At 40.4% G+C, this 18,269-nt stretch overlaps 1 long non-coding RNA gene across 2 annotated transcripts; it reads left to right on the top strand.

The window, feature by feature from the left end:
- Nucleotides 1-15,572: 15,572 nt before the first annotated feature.
- LOC142966315 (uncharacterized) lies at nt 15,573-17,824 on the top strand. 2 transcript variants are annotated; one of them, XR_012957832.1, is made up of 4 exons: nt 15,573-15,743; nt 17,080-17,167; nt 17,272-17,473; nt 17,796-17,824. It is a non-coding gene; the product is annotated as an uncharacterized LOC142966315 (long non-coding RNA). The 2 variants fall into 2 exon arrangements; XR_012957831.1 differs by lacking the exon at nt 15,573-15,743 and having other exon boundaries at nt 16,824-17,167.
- The last annotated feature ends 445 nt before the right edge of the window (nt 17,825-18,269 follow it).

Genomic DNA, 18,269 nt, shown 5'->3' with positions numbered 1-18,269 from the left:
ATGTGGTTGTTTTATATGATCTGCATTCTCCAAATACTGTATTCATATTCAGTTGCACTCCTATCAGGTGCTGGATATATTTAAATGCAGGCTAGGGATGCACGATACCTACTGATACAGCAGTGGCGGGCCGTGCATTTTATACCTGGGCCTTCACTGCTGTCCTGCATGGGAAACACCTCATTATGACGCCACAGCTACGGTTATTATTTGTTTCGCGTAAAAACAAAGCTCAACACCTATAAATACACTAACTGCAGAGTGCAGATGCATGAATACGCCGAGAGTGTGTCTCCTCTCTGCTCTGACTTCAGCTAGGACTGCTACGCAAGAGAGTGGAGCCTGTGAGTGCTTTGGGGCGGCTCACGGCAGCTGCTCGTTCACCACAGTGCAGAACGTACGTGCTGTCACGTCAGAGTCAAAACACCAGAAAAGTCTCCAACACCAGAACAAGTTGCTAGATTTGTCACTTAGTCTCCATGAGGGTTTGAAAAGTCGCCAAGTTGCCAACACTGGCACCAGCTAAATATGTCCCCAGAGCAACATAGGATGTAACAATGGTTCCTATCACATATTAAACCAAACAAAAATCCATCTTCATAAAAACAAGTTGTACTAATAATAATATATAAACAAGCATATTAAAGCTACTGCAGATGTAAAAACAAATGCATTTAACTTACCAAAGCTGCTGTTCACTTAAAGACAAAGTCCATGCTCCTTTTTTTGTTAACAAAGAGTTTAATCTCACGGTTGTTCAGTACATCCACTGCAATACAGAGTAGCGATGTGAGTACTTCATAATACCATTTCTAGCATGACTTTGAAAACATGATTAGCCTAACAACAGTTCATATGAAATATTACGAAAAGTTACTTTTCAATTTTTGTGCGTTTTCCCACGAAAGTCAGCAACACTCAACGTCAATTTCTGCTCTTTTCAAAATCAAAATTAGTTTATTATAGTTTTCGGCAAAGTTCCTAGATGTCAGCAAAATACAGCAGAGGTCTGGTTATGTAACTAAAAGCCGAGCACATACGGAATTAAAAGAATATTGATGACCAATTTTAAAAAGCAAACAAGAACATAAACACCTTCAATTCTAGGAATTAAAATAAACCGTTAAAAAAAGAACTTCATAGTTTAATTTGGATTCGACCATCAGAGTGGTGTATAAGATAAAGAGTAGAAGCAGTAGAGAACAGCCTGCATAGTAAAACAGAACAAAAGCCAGTGCAGACCACAGCGGTGTTTAAGGACGTGCATGGGAACAATGAAGTGATTGAGTTGCAAGGCTCCCTGAGCTCTCAGCCTGATTTGCAGCAATAAAAGCCAAGAGATTATTTAGGGAGAATAAAGCTACTATTAAAGACAACTGACTCTGGCTCTGTGAGAAAGGCAAAGAGGGCTAATGTTCCTCTAACAAATATTTAACTCTGCTGCCTTCAGGATAAATAGAACCAATGGATACACATCCTGAAAACCAATCCTTTATCGGCTGCAGTGTGCATGAGCTGAGGCAGCATGCTACACTATATGAGAAACATATTCATAATGCTATAGTACACAAGAAATTAAAAAAATGAACGTACCTCACTGTTTTATACGATGAACCGTGGATGCAAGATGTGCAGCAACACACAGATCAAACTGAGACTTTGGAACACTGCAGCCAATTTTAAATGTCCAAAACTTTACAAAATGAAAGCTGAGTTCCAAATCACATACTTTATCTTTTAACTTTTAGTACATACTGCAGCTGCCCTTACAATATACTTACTGTTTTATCATACTTTCACCCTTTTGCTCAGGATTTGGTGTCAGAATAGCCTAAAAGGCATGCTGGCTTGCATACTATGCATTGAGACATACTAAATCTTTTTCTGGCATCATAAGTAGTACTTGGGTATTGGGACACACAGATTAATCTTTTTTTTGGTTGTTTTCCGAGACATTTCTGCAGCTGTTACGGCGGCTAAAGCACAATTTTTATTTACATTTTTCCAGCTGTGAATACTTCCTACATTCCAATAATGTCCATTAAGACCGTCCTCCCCGGATAAAACAACAGCATTAGTCTCTTGCAAATCAATAATCCTAATGTTCACCGTCTTGGTTTAGCACGCAACTATTTCTCTTCCACTGGGAATCATATGTTTTTACAAAATGTCGTGGAAATCCATCCAAGATATTTGATTCTGGACGAAAGAGGCGGATCGTCCACAGAAACATTTGGTATCTTTTGACTCAGATATAATGGTGGAATCCAGTAGGGACAAACTGGGGGACCGAGCGACAAAGCGTTCTTAGGCCCAAACTCTTCACAAGCTAAAGCACACTCTGAAGCATCTGACACAAGTGCAGTTTATTAAATTGTGCATTGCATCACCCTAATGATAATTCTATTCATTGTTATGAAATGAATGTGACTCCGGAGTGAGTGGACAGACATTTGTGGAAGAGAAGTCCCCACACAGACGAGAGGAAGGAGAGATGAAGATTGCAGGCGCCATCTATTTTCCATTGGCTCTGCAGGCCCTGGCAGTGGCAGGACTATGGCAATATCTCTATTAGGAGTGATGGAAAGTGTGTCGCCTCCACATTATTAACTGAGCTGCAGGTCTGGGATCAGCATACAGTGGCTGAGAGTAATGCCTGCTGCCATCCCCTTAATGTACGCTCCGGTGCTGCCACCGGCCTCTCCTTCTCCACGCTGCCAAGGTCGTTTGACCTGATTGGTATCAAAACGTATTAATAAACCATTTGTTCCAATTACACCGAGGGCCGGTTGGCAGAGAAATACTGCAGGAGGAGGGCTCAAGAGAAGCTTCAATAGACATAATGCACACAGTGGTGACTGCATTGTGTTAGTCACTGATAGAATTGACTGCATCACTGCAGGTTTGCCCTGCCAACACTTTCTCTCTCCCAACTCTACAAATACCGACGCTCTGTGGCACTAAACTTCAATCTATAACGCTCTATGTTCCTGTCTAGTGTCAGGGAAAAGTTTCCTCATACAGCGGTTCGTATGATATCCTACGAAAAGTTACTCTTCATTTTTCGTACGTTTTCCTACGAAAGTCAGCAACACATATCAGTTTCCGCTCGTTACATGCATACAGTCTTTTCAAAGCAAACTTCTGTCTTCACAGGAAACTGAGTTATGTTAAGGCAACAAAACTACTTGGTTAGGTTTAGTAATAGATTGTCAAATACTTAGTTAGGTTTAGGCAACAAAACCACTTAGTTAGATTTAGGAATAGATAGTCGTTGGGGTTAAAATAACCACGGAAGTGGCATTACTGAAGTACACAAGTTACGGGACACAAACATCAACATTGACTTCTCGTCTCACATGAGGAACGAACTGGGGTCTTCTGGCTGTTTGTTGGACCCATACACCTTTTTTTGTGTTTGTGTGTTTTTGCGGTCTTTATACTTTCTCGTTCCAGTGTACGTGAATAACATACAAAAAAATTGGTGAAATATCTACAATTTACTGCAATGCTGCATGAGACCAGCCTGGTCAGTTCCTGCTCTTTACATGCATAGTGTCTTTTCAAAATAAAACTTCCAATGAAGGTTATTTTCACAACTAAGCTACAGGGTTGGGTTTAGACATGACTAGCTCGCAATCCACAAAACCAGCCTGAATATGACAAAAACTGAAACGATTGTACGAGAGTCTATGGCGTAAAGCCGGATAATTGTCGACCCTGGTCAGAGCTTGTCGTTGATTGGCCAGTCTGCATTTGAGGGGCAAGACGTAGCAACATCAGGCTTTGATACACACAGAGTAGTAGATACACTTATTATATGTTTGCTATGCAACAGGCGGCAACCTCTGGTGTTGAAAAGTTAAGAGTAGATTTAGAGTAAAATAGACCATAAAGCAGGGTATGCTTTAGGGTGGGGCTACCTTGTGATTGTGATCTTTTAATTGATTTTGCAAATACTTTAGACAGAGAGAGAGGGAACAGGACTACCTCCAAAAAGTTGGGATATACAGGATATTACATTAATTTGCGTGTCGCTTGGAGGTAGTGCAACTGTGACAAACTGAATACAGAAATTACAAATACAACGAACAAACAAACATCCCTCTGAGGAGGTATGGTATAAAGATTGATATAACCAGAGATAAAACATCCCCAAAACTTGATTGGCGTCTCTACGTCACTCCTCCGCAGTCCAAATATGGTCACTTACCTGGGCCTTCAATGCTGTCCGACTACAGTTCCATCTCCTAATAAAGCCACAGCTATGGTTATTATTTGTTTCTATTGGTGTAATAATACACGTATTCGTATTAAACCGTTCGGTACGAGGCTTACGAACCGAACAATACGTTGGAATAATACTAGTGCATTTGGAAAATGCATAAGCTTAAATTGTGGGAAATATAATGTTTTCGGTGGACTTTGCTCAAACTGGCAACCCACATGACGTAACAGACAGCTGTCTGACACTCCGACCCCGGAAGAAAAACATTATACACGCAACGCTAAACTAGCTTATCGGAAAAGAACAGCAGCAAACACGCTACACTCTCCCCGCAGCGTTTGGCTGTTCTCTACCGATTCAAACAGGGCTAAAGCAATCACCACACAATCCCCATTTCTCCAGACCATAATTCTTGCTTTGTAAAACAAAACAAAACCCCAAACAGAGAAACAAATGTCCGACCCCAACACCGCGATGACGGGATGCTTCGTCATTAACGGACAAGTCAGAATCAATGTAATTAACACAATAACAAGAACAAACTCACAACAACCAGTCACATATATTTACAGTGGGTACGGAAAGTATTCAGACCCCTTTAAATTTTTCACTCTTTGTTTCATTGCAGCCAGTCACTAAAATCAAAAAAATTCATTTTATTTCTCATTAATGTACACTCAGCACCCCATCTTGACAGAAAAAAACAGAAATGTAGAAATTTTTGCAAATTTATTAAAAAAGAAAAACTGAAATATAACATGGTCATAAGTATTCAGACCCTTTGCTCAGTATTGAGTAGAAGCACCCTTTTGAGCTAGTACAGCCATGAGTCTTCTTGGGAATGATGCAACAAGTTTTTCACACCTGGATTTGGGGATCCTCTGCCATTCTTCCTTGCAGATCCTCTCCAGTTCCGTCAGGTTGGATGGTGAACAGCCATTTTCAGGTCTCTCCAGAGATGCTCAATTGGGTTTAGGTCAGGGCTCTGGCTGGGCCAGTCAAGAATGGTCACAGAGTTGTTCCGAAGCCACTCCTTTGTTATTTTAGCTGTGTGCTTAGGGTCATTGTCTTGTTGGAAGGTGAACCTTCGGCCCAGAGCACTCTGGAAGAGGTTTTCTTCCAGGATATCTCTGTACTTGGCCGCATTCATCTTTCCTTCAATTGCAACCAGTCATCCTGTCCCTGCAGCTGAAAAACACCCCCATAGCATGATGCTGCCACCACCATGTTTCACTGTTGAGATTGTATTGGGCAGGTGATGAGCAGTGCCTGGTTTTCTCCACACATACCGCTTAGAATTAACGCCAAAAAGTTCAATCTTGGTCTCATCAGACCAGAGAATCTTATTTCTCATAGTCTGGGAGTCCATGTGTTTTTTGGCAAACTCTATGCGGGCTTTCATACGTCTTGCACTGAGGAAAGGCTTCCGTCGGGCCACTCTGCCATAAAGCCCCGACTGGTGGAGGGCTGCAGTGATAGTTGACTTTGTGGAACTTTCTCCCATCTCCCTACTGTATCTCTGGAGCTCAGCCACAGTGATCTTTGGGTTCTTCTTTACCTCTCTCACCAAGGCTCTTCTTCCACGATTGCTCAGTTTGGCTGGACGGCCAGGTCTAGGAAGAGTTCTGGTCGTCCCAAACTTCTTCCATTTAAGGATTATGGAGGCCACTGTGCTCTTAGGAACCTTGAGTGCTGCAGAAATTCTTTTGTAACCTTGGCCAGATCTGTGCCTTGCCACAATTCTGTCTCTGAGCTCCTTGGGCAGTTCCTTCGACCTCATGATTCTCATTTGCTCTGACATGCACTGTGAGCTGTAAGGTCTTATATAGACAGGTGTGTGCCTTTCCTAATCAAGTCCAATCAGTTTAATTAAACACAGCTGGACTCCAATGAAGGAGTAGAACCATCTCAAGGAGGATCAGAAGAAATGGACAGCATGCGAGTTAAATATGAGTGTCACAGCAAAGGGTCTGAATACTTATGACCATGTGATATTTCAGTTTTTCTTTTTTAATAAATTTGCAAAAATGTCTACATTTCTGTTTTTTTCTGTCAAGATGGGGTGCTGAGTAATGAGAAATAATATGAACTTTTTTGATTTTAGCAAATGGCTGCAATGAAACAAAGAGTGAAAAATTTAAAGGGGTCTGAATACTTTCCGTACCCACTGTATATGACAACAAAGCATGACACATCGATTGATTGGCGCTAAAACACGTATTCCACCGCACACTAAAGAACATGAGCCATTCAAATATTATTCACATCAGAGGGAACAATATTAACCATATCATAAAAACAACACCATAGACAAATGAACACAGCAGTAACGTTACTGCAGATGTAAAACACAAAAGCAGTTCACTTACCAAAGCTGCTGTTCACTTAAAGACAAAGTCCATCCTCCTTTCTTTGTTATTAAAGAGTTTAATACCGCGGTCGTACAGAACATCGGTTCAGTTCAGTTCCAGTCAGAGGTCCTCCTGCGAACGTGTTTGTTGAGTTGTAGATCCACTCGGGTCTCTCCAAAAGCTTTCAAAAGCACCGTAGCTTGTAAGTGTCCTGCCCTGCTATGGTGTCGTCTTGCTGCCTTGGTTAGCGTAGCTCCAAACAGCTCCAAACACCAAGAGCTCAGTTGCAAATAAAACGTAAACTGTAAATTGCCATAAACTGTGCAATGCTTCTCCGATGCTGAAATACCGTTTGTACAAATCCTTTTCCATGCAGGTTCAGGGCTGCTAGGTGTGGGGTTGACCGACCCTGTCCAGCTTTTCCTGAAATGTCCTTCTTGAGAAATCTGTTTATGCTTCTTCAGCCATTGAGTGTTAAAAAAACAAAGCTAGGTAAAAAAAAAAAGAATCTACACCAAGCAAAACGCTAAAAATGTCATGTCAATGTCATAACTTCTTACATATCTTTCAACTTGAACTCTTACTACTAATACTAAGTTCTGCTAGCTAGCTTCAGCTTCACAACAGTCACGCTAGCCCACTGACCAATCACGTAGTTGTAGGCCAGCTAGCAGGCTCTGACATGTCAAACTAAAGATCTGATTGGTTGAACACTATGACAATCAACAATATCGTCCCCATTCACTTAAACTGCAAAGGGATTCACTTGTGAGTCTGCAGGCCTCGGGCCTCTGTTCTTACCTAGAGACACAGAGGTGAAATCTGATTGGATAAAAGCTCTACTTAAAACAAGCTGCACTGGAAGCAGAGCAACTGAGGAAGACAGTAGCTGTGCAATGAGAAAATAAGATAATGGGGAAATATTTTTATAAATTATAATACATGTAGTGTATTTAAGAAAAATTATTAAATTATAAAATAGATGTAACTTTGTGATTCTGTCTAGGCCAGCAGAGAAGGCCTTGCAGGCCCTGACGGCCCGCCACTGCTAAAAGGTATATATAGAATATGACCAGACTGATGCTTAACTGTCACATTTTCAGAAGATGTCACAACTCATAATGCGGTTGTTTAAACGGTTGGGCAAACTGTTTTAAATGCTTTGTCTTTGCGAGGCAGCACTGTGTGGTTCATTTGCTTCATTGATAATCAGTCATATTTCAAAGACCTGGCCACCAGTCTGGGGACTTTCCAATCATGTAAGCTCCAGAAGTCTCTGCTGACATTCACTGGCCTTTTCCCATTTTCTCTGTGGAGCTGAAATAATAAATCCCATGACTTCACTGACCCACAATGCACCACATGAGATGGGAAGGCACCTTAGGACATCCTGCCTGCATTTTATGCAAATCAATTATCAACAGCAAATGCTGTTTGCAAATATGCACACACACACATACCCATGCCCAGATTCCAATATGACCCTGAATTAGAGGGAATCCAGCTAAGAGAAGAACACATTGGACAATAAATGAACAGAAGTCACAAACTGCAGCATCCTTCAGGGTCTCATGGATCTGGATACCTCACTATATATTCACTGTCCGTCCTCAACCCCATCAGCTGTCATTAAAGTTACTTATTTAATTCAACAACTGTGAACATTTTTAAATGATCAGAATTAATTAACATGACTATGTTTTACTTTGCAATCGAACAAAACAGTGATCATTCTTTCTGTGTAAATCAGAGGGACAAATGCAAAGATGGAAGACCAGATGTATAAATGATGGGTATGCACAAAAACTAAATAAATACCCTAAACTGGTATAATGTGTCAACATATCTTCATACAACAGGTCGTATGATAGCTCATAAAAAAATGACTTGTTAATTTCTACGAATGTTCAGTAACATGAGCTATCAGTGCACGCATCTTCAGCGTTTAGGCAACAAAACTACTTGGTTTAGAAAATGACGGGGTTTGGGTTGAAATAAGTATGTAAGTTATGTCACAAAGTTAAGGTACAATGAGTCAAGGTTGACTTTGGTTTACTGGGTAAATGTCATGTTTGTTTGACTCGTCCATCCACACCAGCATCCACCCTTTATACTACATCAGCTGACTCCCTTAGAGGTAGTCCTGCATGTCCTGGCTCACGATTACGTGGGGTGTATAGGAATTATAATGCTTTACTTTTCGTAGCGAGCTCTTGTACTCTCTTTATTCCCAACATTTGGGCCTTAAGAACTTCATCTAAGAACTTCAGATCATTTACTTAAGAGTACTAAAGCAAAGCAATGTAAAAAAAAACTTTACCATTAAAAGTCCAGTTACAGACATATCGTTAGTGAAATGTACTTAAAGTGTCTAAAGCAGAAGTACTGGTTGTGCAGAAAAATGTCCCCTGTGACTGATATATGTCTCTTTGGTGGAACTGCTAACCACTCAAAGACATTTTTCTGTGCGGGTTGAAAACCACTGGTCTCCTGTGTGGCTGATGTGAAAATGTGAATAGCCCTGTTTAGAGCCAGTGTTTGGTTTGTCGGTTCTTGGCTACTATAGCAACATGGCAGCCGGCTCCGAGAACAGGACCTGTATGGAGATATAAACGGCTCATTCTAAGGTAACAAAAACACAATTCATATTTTCAGATGATTAGACACTGAAGAAAACAAACATTCATATTATATTCCATTTCTGCCAATGGATCCCCCTAAATGCCACACACTGTGCCTTTAAGTACCCAGTGGTTGAATACAAGCAGTGGAAGTTTAGTATATTAACTGGATCCCCATTAGCTGACGCTTTAGCGGCCGCTAATCTTCCTGGGGTTCACAGAAAGGACAAAACGTAATACATACAAAATGTGCAAAACATGACGTGAAAACAGTTAAAAATAGTACAGTCAGAATAAAAATTAAAAAAAATAGTACAGTCAGATACATAGTGCAGTCAAAGACTAGGATGTACAGGTGCTGGTCATATAATTAGAATATCATCAAAAAGTTGATTTATTTCACTAATTCCATTCAAAAAGTGAAACTTGTCTATTATATTCATTCATTACACACAGACTGATATATTTCAAATGTTTATTTCTTATAATTTTGATGATTATAACTGACAACTAAGGAAAATCCCAAATTCAGTATCTCAGAAAATTTATAAATACTACGTTTCTGAAAAACATGAGAAGACTATAGTGAAGTTTAATTTCCACTGAGAACCATGACAGACGAGAGTGCATATACGCTGTATTAGTTCTCATTGAACACTGGAGTGCTAATCTGGCAGCTCGGTTTTGAACCAGTTGTAGTTTATTTATGTCCTTCTTAGCTGCTGCTGACAATATGAATGGACAGTATAGCAGGTGACAAAAGACCAAGGACCAAGGACTGTAACACCTGATAAATAATAGGGTTAAATAAGCAAAGCACTTTCTAGTCATAGCTATGCCCCTTCCCATTTTAGTGACAATGCCGTCAAAATTCCTGTTTGTTTGAAGCAGTACTATACAGTACAGTGTCGTGTCATCTGCGAATGTAACTTGCCGAAATTAAAGGGAACCAACAACGCCACCTGGGGACTTGCACCCCGGGAAATATAAACTTAACAAACTTAATATATGGTTTAGAAGTTATTAAGGGCACACAGATTCATTCACGATATTTAGACAAAGACGTGTTTTGTAAAAATGAACATAATATTTATTAAAGGATTCAATGAAAATCATCAAAACCACCAAAACATGCAAAACAAGTAAAATGGAGGCAAAACAAGCAGACAAAACGGAGGCAGCAAAACAGCAGCAGGTGAACCTACAAATGATAAACAGAGATTAAAAGGGCACACCATGCTGCAAAATAATACAAGTTAAGATTGTGACTACTTACCACCTCAAACAAGGGGTAAGTAGTCAGATGGCAACAAGAGGAGGAATATGTCTGAAACTCACCACAGCACCAGGACAGGGGCCAAAAAGGAGTGAGGCCAGGACCACAGGTGCCTTTTGAATGCTGGCACTAATTGGGGGGGGGGGGAGCCTAGCCTGAGTGCTGCATTCACAACCCTACACTTCCTTCTCTGAGGAGCGTTCCCCACTACTCATACATTACCATTTTGGCATTCTTAATTGACAAAGGGAGATAATTTGTGAAAATAGAAAAGAGTAATGGTGCGTTCACACCAAACGCGGCACGAATTATTCGCGCGAGTAGATTACATACAAAGTCTATGCACAGACGCGATGAGACTGGAGTGACGCAAATTTGCGATGGCCCGGCGCAATTGACGCAAATGCGCGGCATGATTGATGCGAATTCGCTTCAATCGTCCCCAAACACGTGAGTTGAAATTTTTGAACTTCGGCAAAAAAATGTCGTGATGCTGTGGCGCGATAGCCTATCAGCGTTGAGATGCTCCCCCTGTCATCACTGACTTCCTGCCGTTGTTGAATCAGGAAATAAATACTGTAGCCGTCTGTGTTCACCCAGAGCTCTACGATACCTCATATCAATAGAGACCGGACCAAACTATGTGTATAAATGTGTGTGTGTAAACCATATGGTACAAACAATGAATAGACGCTGCCGTATTTACGTCTACATGACGTTATTCTGAGTGTTGGTGGAGCTGCTACAATGTTAGCATAGCCTAGCACCGATCCATCAGAGCTCCATTGAGAAGACAAGTAGCCTACAAATTGGCATCATTACGTAGTTATTTCGGAGTCCCTTTTTGTCGGTATATTGCCGTTAAATCACAGCCAAATCAGTTTATTTTGTGTTCATACAGCTGTAGTAAACAGCAACGTGTGGCTTGCTAGACACAGTGAATACAGCTCGATACAATCCATGGAGCTCCTCTGGACAATGTTATGAACCAGACATGACGGTGTTTAGTCCACAACACGTACTAAGCAGAAATAGGTTATTTTTTCCATGGTTAATGGCGGACAGTTGAACGGCTTTCAGGGCGATAAGCCACGCCCCCTCTCCGCCGCTTCCAGCGCGATTCACGTCATTCACGCGAATGAACACAAATAGTGCCCGGCGAGACCGGCGGCGCGAATACGCGGCGCAAATCATTCGATTTTGGTGTGAACACGGCATAAGGGGCCTAAGCAACTTCCTTGTGGAACCTGTGTCTACAGTCTGATAAGCTACCATTATAAAAGACTCTGCGATCTCTCAGAAAGACAACTGACCATCCAAGAGAGTGCCATAATGCTGAATCCATAACTTTCAAGTTCAGTAATCATAATATCATGGTCTATTACATCAAATGCAGCACTGAAGTCAAGCAGGACTGTGCCGACCATTTTCTTATTGTCCATCTGTATCAGGCAGTCATCAGTTAGCTAGGCAAGGCCAGTTGCTGTTGAGTGACTCTGTCTATGCATGCTGGGAACTAGTAATGAGTTTATTCCGAATAAAATAATCCTGCATTTGTTTGAAAACGATTTTCTCTAATAATTTGATCAAAATGGGGAGTATACTAATTGGACGACTATTTATACATGTCAAGGCTGATTTATTGTCCTTTGGTATTGGAATGACCTTCGCCACTTTCCAGACCTTTGGGCATACACCGTACATTAAGCATTTGTTGAAGATGTAACGTATTGGAATAGATACATGATCAGAAGCAAATCGCAACAGTTTACCATCTAGAATCTACCGTAAATTCCGGCATATAAGCCGCTACTTTTTTTCACACGCTTTGAGACTGCGGCTTTTACAACGAAGCGGCTAATTGATGGATTTTCATAGGCTAACTAGCTTTGCCGCCAACACATTTAACCTCGTCATATCAGACCAATGAAATTACCGAACAGGTCACAGTGGACCAATGAAACTGTTTCGGCAAACTCAGTCACACTTAATTCTTCAGATCACCCATTTTGCGCTTAGTGCACGCACCCTCATCATGGAAAAGACACGAAGAAATGCATATGATGCGGCTTTCAAGTTAAAAGAGATCCGTCTGGCTGTCGAAGAAGGAAATAGAGCTGCTGCACGTACGCTCGGCATCAATGAATCGATGGTGAGACGCTGGAGACGGCAGCATGAAGAACTGACTCGCTGCAAAAAGACGACAAAAGCTTTCAGAGGCAAGAAAAGCAGATGGCCCGAACTTGAAAACGTTCTTGAAGACTGGGTGAACACACAGAGAGCAGACGGCCGAGGTGTTCCACCGTGCAGATCCGACTGAAAGCTAAAACAATCGCCACCGAAAAGAATATTGAAGATTTTAGAGGTGGACCATCTTGGTGTTTCAGATTTATGCAACGAAAAGGCCTGTCAATTAGGGCACGGACGACTATGTGTCGGCAACTCCCTCCCGACTTCAAGGAAAAAATTACAAACGTCAGCGAATTCACTCAAAGAAAGATAGCCGAAAATGCCATTGGACCAGACGACATCATAAATATGGATGAAGTACCTTTGACGTTTGACCTACCTCTCACTAGGACTGTTAACAAAAAAGGTGAATCGTCCGTCACGCTGAAAACAACTGGCCATGAGAGAATGCATTTCACTTGTGTTCTGAGCTGCACAGCATCCGGACTAAAGCTTCCACCCATGGTGATTTTTAAGCGGATGACAATGCCAAAAGAAAAATTCCCGAAAGGAATCGCCGTGAAAGTCAACAAGAAAGGGTGGATGATAGAAAGCCTAATGAAGGAATGGCTGAATGAATGTGACGGGAAGCGACCGGGGGGATTTTTTCACCGAAAAAAGGCATTGCTTGTTTTGGACAGCATGAGGGCCCATATAACAGATTCTGTGAAAGCAGCCATCAAGACGACAAACTCAATTCCAGCTGTGATTCCTGGGGGCACAACAAAGTATTTGCAGCCCCTCGACATTAGTGTGAACCGTTCATTTAAGGTGGCACTCCGAGTTCAGTGGGAGGCTTGGATGACGAGCGGCGAGAAATCCTTTACAAAAACTGGCCGCATGCGAAGAGCAACTTTTTCTCAAGTCTGCCAGTGGATCCTAACAGCGTGGAGCAGTGTCAAAGAATCCACCATCACCAACGGGTTCCGAAAGGCTGGACTGCTGCGAGATGAGGAGGACAGCGCAAGCTCAAGGGCGGATTTGCCTCGGGAGGAAAGTGACATTGAGAGCGCAAATGAAAGAGAGAGTGAGTGCAACGAAGCAATTCTGAGGCTGTTTAATTCCGACACTGAAGAAGAGGACTTCAATGGTTTTAGTGCACAGGAGGACGATGGCGATAGTGATCAATGACTTTTGCTGGTAGGTTCCTGTATTTTCGCCGAGAAAATGTGTGACGAAATAATTACAGACCTTCAGGCTGTTCAATTCCAATACTGAAGAAGACAACTTTAGTACTGTTAAAAGCACTGTTCTGAAAAAAAAGCATTTGCGGTATGTATGTAGTTGTGGATGTTACCGGCATTTATTTAATTAAAAGTTTAAAAAAATCTTTCCTGTAACATCTTGCCGCGTTAATATCTCATGTTTCAACGGGGACACCTGCGGCTTATAGACAAGTGCGGCTTATTTATGTACAATTTCTTTTTTCTTTTAAAAATTAGCAGGTGCGCTCTATAGTCCGGAATTTACGGTAGATGGTCTATACCAGCCAGTTTATCAGTTGGCAGAGACAACAACATTCTCTCAAAGTCAGGGGAAGTAACCTGCACAAAATCAAATGGGCAGTTTTTATCCTTCATCATATAATTCTCAATTAGTGTGCATGAGGAGGAGCCATCAGTGGGTGTCAAGTTCTTTCTGAGATTATCAACTTTACTCATTGAAGTAATTGGCAATCTCTACTGGTTTGGTTAGGAAAGTACCATTGTTTATTATGTTAGGCTTTGCTTGATGTAATGACTTACCCATTATTTCATTCATAATTTTCCATAGTTTCTTTCCGTCATTCTTTGAGTCATTAATTTTACTCTGGTAATACTCTCTTTTTCCCTCTGTTCAGTTTAGTTACATGATTTCTTAATTTACAGCACATTTTCCTATCAGACAGTAAGCCAGATGTTTCAGACGCTTCTTTTGCCACATTTCGTTGCACCATACGTGTTTTTAAAACTCTACTGACCCATGGGGCAGATTTTGCCTTTTCCAGTAGTTATTTTCAATGGTGCATGTTTATTAGCAATTTCCATGAATAATTTCATGAATATACTGAGTGCCAAATCTGGGTCCTCCTCTTGACACACTATTGACCAGTTAGCATTCTTTACATCCTCCATAAAAGATTATTCTTGGAAGTGCTTGTATGACCTTTTGTGTGTAATCCTACAGGCTGCTTTAGGGACTTTAGTTTTCCTTGTGCTATTAAATTGTGATGGCTGAAACCAAGAACTACTGATACTGCTTTAGAGCAGTGGTTCAGGGGTATTTGTGAAGAATTGATCAATACATTTTGATGATCTTAGCCCATTCTTATTTGTACTAGTTCTTGTTGGTAGTGTAATAGTTTGTGTTAGGTTACAAGCACCTGGCTACTGCAAGAAGCTTCTCCTTTAACAGACAGGTACACACAGAAAAAAAAAGGTTCTTAAATGGTTCTTTAAAAGGCCGTGTGGTTCCACGAAGAACCATCCCCTACTGAAGAACCATTTTATCTATTGGATGGTTCTACATGTTTTTCATATGGTTCTTTGGGGTATTAAATGGTTCTTTGGGATATTAAAGGGTTCTTAATTCATGTTTGAGTTGTTGAATCGTGGGGGATGGGATAAATTAGAAAAAAAACTATCTTGCCATGATCTGGGTGTGGGGTAGTTAGCACTTTATGAGTGATACGTATATATATATATATATATATATACATATATATACATATATATATATATATATATATATATATATATACATATATATATATATATATATATATACATATATATATATATATATATATATATATCTATATATATATATAAAAGTGACTGTATAGTATATATATATACACATATATACACATATATTAATAGCTGTGTTCCAGAAAATTCTAAGGGGAAAGTCATGAATGACAACATAAACCACCAATCACGATCATGAGATATGTGTCCGCCCCGCCTACTTCCAAGTGACAGTCGTCCATCTCTCTGACTGACCAGACCAACGTCTTTTCAAACCAGTCGCCCGCAACTAACAGTGGTCGGTCTAAGGTAAGTGTTGGAAGCTTGGTTATTACAGGCAAATTATTGCTCTTTTTTATCATGTCACAGCCATCTGTTATTCGAGTGTCTGAATAAGCTAGTCTACATCGAATATATAGTATTGGTGCCTGTAGCTTGGCTGGAAGCGCCATATTTCCCTCGTTTTGTGGATGCCGCATATATATATTTGTGGATTTTGAGGTAATGTTAGACTTTTAGTTTCAACAATCCTTAGGTTGTTGAAACCGTTATGAGTTCATTTCGCATGTATTTCGTTTTCTAACGGTAACTTGACCGTTAGTTAATTGCCTTTGCTTGTCTGCTAGCTAGTTGGCTGAAGCTAACGCTAGTTAGCTAGCTAACATTAAATCGTTAGCCTAGATAGCGCGCGAAAATATATTTAACCGTAATTTAGCTAAGGTGCTATGCTTCTGCCTGTGAAATATATGTAAAATGTCATTAGCGTTAGCTGATTAACTAACACGGGTTAATGTTACTGTATGTCTAGATGTGAACTATCTAATTACTTTAGCTATCAAATATTCTTTATTAAAACTTTTTTACCAATTAAAAAATGATGCCATTGCTACATGCGCAGTTAACTCAATGCAATGTTATGTTAGCTAACTGCCCACGATTGAAAACGCTACCATTTTGTGCTTGCTAGTCAACGGAGTATTTCCAATTGTTGAGAGCTAACGTTAAAAAATGCCCTTCGGTTAGAGCTGCTTCGGACTCCATGTTTGACTGTCAGCGGCCGACAGCTGAGCTGTCTGGTGGGGTAAGACAGTAAATAAACGTGTGTTTGTAACTGTAGCTTACAAGTTAAGGTCAGAAAGCTGCGTTAGCAACTGATGGAGATCAGTCTTGATAATTTTAGGCACCGCTAGTGTTTTGGCTAACGGTAAACCAGAGATGTGAGTGAGTGGGCGAGCGAGAGAGAGGGAGCGGCGTTGTGGCTGCCGTCAGACACAGCTGTGCTGATCCACGCAGAGCTTAGTGAGCTGTAAAAACTGAAGGAAGCTGTATACTATGTGCCACATTTTGTGATTATATAAATTATGTGGACCGTAAAGTAATTCCTGAATGTTGTGTAAATACACATTATTGATTACAGATAACAGTAATGACATGTTATCTGCCTGTAAAACAAGTTTCCTTGTTAATCAAGTTTTAGGTCTGTATGCCATAGTGAAAACTATGCATCATGATGACAAACTACACATTTGCAGACCTTTACCTGCTCTTTCTGATCATTTGAGTTAGGTATCTCTGTTTATTGAGCTGATCTGGAATGTTAATCTTGTATAACGCCTTGTGTTTTGTTCCTTTTGAAAACTTACAGGTATCCGTCTCATATTCAGTATGTGCAGCTCTTTAAGTCTGTCCTGCTCAACTTCCCTTTTCTGAAGGAAAGTTATGGATCTGGATATGTAAGTATTTTCTCATTGACTAAAAGAGTAATGCTAAACTGAATTTTATGCTTCATACTTCATGCTCCAGCTCAGTCCTAATTGTGTCATTGTTTATTACTTAGCAAACAGATGCAATGGATGCTGGGGACGACGAAAGAAGTACGAGCCACCATATTGCAACAATGAAGCAGGAGTGCTAAAAGATGAGGCCTAACTTGGTCATCATTCGCCAATGCCTCCAGAGAGTACAGAAGACACTATATTCAACAACACTCTACTGCAGAGGTCTTAAAAGAATTCACCTGCTTCTCTATTCCAATCTTGGTGAGTGTTTTATCTAATATATAACACATGTACAACAAGATGGTTTTACAAGTAGCCAAATAATTTCAAACCAATAAATAACTTTAAAACTATTAATCAACGTTAAATACTTTTTCTTGCCTCATTGATCCATTTTCCCTTTAAGCCTTTTAGAATATCCCATATACTGTGTTTTGTGTAGAAGTGCTTTAAAAAGTTGACTTGACGTTTACCTAGATACTGTTATCCAAATCAACACTCCTGAGGAAATTGGTATGATAGTCTCAAAACTTTGCAGAATCAGAATTGTGACATTTATTGAAACATGATTTGTCATTTGCAGGCCTGTTGGTGAATGCAGCCATACTCCTCATACCATCGGTCTTCAAAGAAAATGCATCACAGCTCTTTGCAATAGATAAGGTTAGTCATTTGTGTTTGTGGGGGCAACTTGAATTTGTTTATTTAAAAAAGGGAAATATATTTTCAGAAAATTAAGCAATTTCAAAAATATGACATCTAATCTCAACAAACTAGCATTTTATGTGCAACTAAGCATATCAGAAAGCTTTGATCTTTAAACATTACAGAATACAGCTTTAACTTTCAAATGTTTTGTTTCAGGAACCACTAAGCCCAACACCCACAATTGTCCTGAGCAGCAGCGATGGCAAGCCCCCGAGTGACGGCACAGATGTTTTTGTAGCAGTGGATGGACAAAAAATGATGGTGGACAATGAAGACGCAGACGGTTCATTGGCCATGGGTGTTGTGTTGGCCCTCTATCATCTGAAAAAAACATTTTTGTTTTTGGAGG

Source organism: Anarhichas minor, unplaced genomic scaffold, assembly GCF_050575085.1.
Source record: "Anarhichas minor isolate MPS153535 unplaced genomic scaffold, ASM5057508v1 ptg000037l, whole genome shotgun sequence".
NCBI classification, from domain to species: domain Eukaryota; kingdom Metazoa; phylum Chordata; class Actinopteri; order Perciformes; family Anarhichadidae; genus Anarhichas; species Anarhichas minor.
Note: the sequence above shows the minus strand (reverse complement) of the source record. Positions and strands in the feature narration are given on the sequence as shown.